Source organism: Octopus bimaculoides, chromosome 1 (assembly GCF_001194135.2).
Source record: "Octopus bimaculoides isolate UCB-OBI-ISO-001 chromosome 1, ASM119413v2, whole genome shotgun sequence".
Taxonomy (NCBI): domain Eukaryota; kingdom Metazoa; phylum Mollusca; class Cephalopoda; order Octopoda; family Octopodidae; genus Octopus; species Octopus bimaculoides.
Genome location: NC_068981.1, coordinates 190182165 through 190186953, shown reverse-complemented (window position 1 = coordinate 190186953; position 4789 = coordinate 190182165).

Sequence of the window (4789 nt, the reverse complement as noted above, 5' to 3'; positions counted from 1 at the left end):
TATATATATATATCTGTATCTATCTGTCTATCTATCTATCTATCTATCTATTTATCTATCTATCTAGCTATCTATCTATATATATATATATATAGATATATATATATATCCGTTTACATATTTGTTTTGCAAGATTTTTGATGTGAAATCGTGTGTTGAAACAGATGTTGTTGTACTTGGGGATGGTCATATTGCCAGTTTAGCCAATAAAAACACACGCACTGTATATATATCATTATTAATAAATCTCAGGGTAGCAAAAAATTTTAGAAATTCTATTTGCTGCCAGTGGTCTAGCGAGAAGAAAAAAACTAGTCAATAGACTATATATTATTCATATAAATACATAGTGTACATTTAAACTGCTTCTTCTAGCAGGTTAGATGTCCTATTATGGACATCTCTCTGATGTGTTTAAATGTACACTGTATGTATTTATATATATATATATATATATATATTAATGTTTGTTTTTATGTCCAGTTGAGCAAAGAACAATTTTACATTAATCTGATGGTGATGATGATGATGATGATGATGGTCATGATGATGATGGTCATGATGATAGTAGTGATGAGGATACAACAACTAACATAATTCTGGAAATAGCCATCCGGTTTCACCAGTCCTCAGTCAAATCGTCCAACCCATGCTAACATGGAAAGCAGACGTTAAACGACGATGATGATGTTTCGACTTTATTAGATCTCCTCAAGAAAGCATAGCCTCAACAACTCAGGCACACCTTCTGCATGGACAACACATAGTATCGTACACCTATATATTGTCCAAGAAACTCGATACAATCTCAAAAATAAATTCAAAGCCAACCAAAGTAAAATCTAAATGTCTCAAAAATATATATTCTCAGCTAAAAACATTAAATTCTTAACATAAAACAAAGTTTATCCTACTTCTTCTTCTTCTTCTCCCCATTTTTTCCTGCTCTCACCATTTTTTCCTGCTCTCACCACTTCTTTCTTCCTACAGCTTGGCTCTATTTCTTCTCAGTCTCTTTTATATTTTTTTCCTGATTTCTTTCCAATACTTCAGCATATATCTATATACTGCATTCTCTCACCTGCTTTATAAATTATGCTTTCTCAAACATATCTATTCATTTCCATATCTTCATAATTTTTCTTTGTAACATAATATCTCCGTTATTTACATGTTTAAATTCCAGAAAGTAGTACCATCAAAATAGACATCTGTCTTTATCTGTTACCATGGTACACCTTTATAAAATCTAAATAAATCTACTTTTGTGTATGTTTATTGTTTATTCATACATTTAAGAATATCAGTCGATGCTTATGCTTTATTCTTTATTCTTTATTCTTTAAATACAGTTCCTAAAAGGAAACTTTTTATCATGTTTGTCAACAAATTTCTTAAGGAATGCTAATTCTCAGGTTTCCCTTAAGTCTTGAAATACTGCCAGAATAAAGAAAAAAATGTTAATACATTGGTGTTATCAGGCGTAGTTGTGAAGTGAAGAAGTTTGCTTCACAACCATAAAGTTCTGGGTTCGATTCCACTTTGGGGGCAATATTGGATAAATGTCTTCTGTTCATTAATGCATGAAAAAAATTGTGTATACACACACATTCAGACATATATGTATTGTGTATATATATATGTGTGCGTGCATGTGTCTATACATACATACATACATACATACATACATACATACACATACACACACACAAACACACACACAATACACACAAATGTACATGCACACATACACACACTCATGCACATACACACACACACACACACACACACTTAAACATATATCTATATCTATATATACATCTACATCTGTCTATATATATGTGTGTGTGTGTATATATATAAATATTTGTATAATCTTTTCTACTCTAGGTACAAAGCCCAACAGTTTTTTTGGGGGAGGGAACCAGTCAATTACATTGACTCCAGTATGCAACTGGTACTTAATTTATCGACCGAAAGGATGAAAGGCAAAGTCAACCTTAGTGGAATTTGAACTATGAACAAAAAGACAGATGAAATACCGCTACCATTTCGCCCAGCATGCTAATGTTTCTGCCAGCTCACCACCTTTCTAAAAATATTCTTTTCTACTCTAGGAACAAGGTCTGAAATTTTTGGTGAAGGGGCTCGTCAATTAGATTGACCCCAGTGAGCAATTGGTACTTAATTTATCAACCCCGAAAGGATGAAAGGCAAAGTCAGCCTCAGTGGAATTTGAACTCAGAACGTAAAGACAGACGAAATACTGCCAAGCATTTCTCCCGGCATGCTAACGTTTCTGCTAGCTCGCTGCCATAATTATATGTATAATGAAAGAAGAAATATGCATGTTTAGCATCTTATTCTTCTTAAAAAGATATGATAAAAATAAGAACTTAGATTAATGGACGCAGTATGACAATTTTAAGAAATGGTTGGAATGGTGCCATCATACTTTCATATATGAAAGTTCACGGTAGTTAAGCTACAAGGAACAAACAGAAGGTGCGGGGAATAATGCTAGTCTATAAGAGAATATTTGCCAATTTATTAGATACCATTCTTATAGATGTTGCGAAGAATTAAGAATGCTGATGTATAAAGCGAGAACTTAATTATATGTAAGGAAATGCTATTTCATTATTGAGTTGTTAAAGGCTTTTTATATGATTAAGAATTGCAGAAGAAGCCAAAATTTCTCATTTCATACATTGTTGTAATTTGCTTCAAAGGAAGTCACTAAAGATTCTTAGTCCTAAACCGTATACATTAGAGGATTCTTCAAGTTGATTTGGTGCTGTATTATTATTGATATTTAATTATATTTCTTTAAGTTGGATCATTATACTTACTTAGCAAATCGTTTTCCTACTGTGACTTGCTAACAACTTTGGCACTTAACAATAATGCTCTTAGTTTTCTTCAATAATATCGTCTATACTATACCTTATATCTTTTATCTTTTACTTGTTTCAGTCATTAGACTGTGGCCATGCTGGGGCATTGCCTAGAAGAAGTTTTAGTCAAATGGGTTGTCACTAGTACTAATTGTTTTTTTTATTAAGCTGGTAGTTATTTTATTGATCTCTTTTGTTGAACTGCTGAGTAATGTAAACGTAAGCATACCAACACTGGTTGTCTAACAGTGGTAGGGAACAAACACAGACACAAACACACATGCACACAGACACAGACGCACACACAGACACATACACACACACATCCAAAATGGCTTATAGTGTTATATAATCCTAGCGGGTATCATATGTTCAGTCTTATCAGTAGTATCCAGCCAGCAGTAATAAAGGACCCTGATGAAGATGCACTGATAATTAACACCAAGATGCAAACTTAATAGTGTGCACCAGATTGCAGTGAAAACGTGCTTAGTTCTTGATAAAGAATGGCGTGATTAACAGTATAATAAAATTTGGATATGCAAATCTCTGTTCTCTTGATCCTTATTAATTTTAGTAGGTACTAGACTACTCATGACCTGTTGGGTCACCAATAGTTCAAGGTACCTGAAAAAGCCGCATATCTCAGGAGTCTATTGTCCGATTTACGCGAAACTTCAGTTGTCCTGTGTGTATTCACATTTCAATGGTACCTTACTTTCAAAGCATTTTCCCCATTATACACTGGCTTGGCTATTTATAAAGGTACCCCCAAAAAACCACGTATCTCAGTAACCCGTGGTCTGATTTACGTGAAACTTGTAGTATTCCATTTGTATTCACATGAGCATCCAATTTATGATGTCTCTTTCTTTCTGTTTCATGAAAGCTCCTATATACTTACGTCTTTATTGCCCACAGGGGGATAAACATAGAAGGGACAAACAAGGACAGACAAAGGGATTAAGTCAATTACATCGATCCAGTGCATAACTGGTACTTATTTAATCGACCCTGAAAGGATGAAAGGCAAAGTCGACCTCAGCAGAATTTGAACTCAGAATGTAATGGCAGATGAAGTATCACTAAGCATTTCACCCAGTGTGCTAATGATTCTGCCAGCTCTCCTATATACTGATGATCAAATACTTGTAGTTGAATCTATGGTAGAATTAGACAAGAAATACCAGGCCTGGAAGTGAAACCTAGAATCAAGAGGCTGCAGAGTTTACTTAACAAAGACTTCTATAAATTTAATAAACTTTCCTTTAGTTGACTTATGTTTCCATTTTTTTTGTGAGAAACAGTAAGAAAGTAATTTGCTAAGTATAACGATCCAGCTTGTGAAGTTTAATTAAATATCAGGTTTTGGGATTTAAAAGGTTTGAGAACCACAGTTTTAAAGGCTGAGATATTTTGTACCCTTCTAAGTCCACAACATTACCCTATATGTCCTTTCTTCTAAGACATTAGGGTGTAATTCAAGGACAGTTTTACTGCTATTTCTAGCAGGTTAAATGAGTGCATAGAAGCTCATTCATTGGCTGAATCCTACCTAGCTTTGACATGATTTATCTTTAACTAGCAGAAATACCCGGCGTTGCCCGGGTTAAAGAGAATAATGAAATCTAAAAACGCCGTCTAGACTACGCATCATCTTTATATATAGAGATGTATATACACACACGTATATATATATATCAATATAAATATATGAAAGTCAATGAAGTTTCGTAAAAGAAGGAGATCATGTACATACTTTCTTGCTGTTGTGATTATAACACCTCGTTGTAAACTATGTTCCTTGTTTTCCCTTGTGGAGCATATACAAATAGGTTTTTTTTTGCTGCTCACTCTTGAGCAGCCAATATACAGTTGTCCATGTGAGAAGC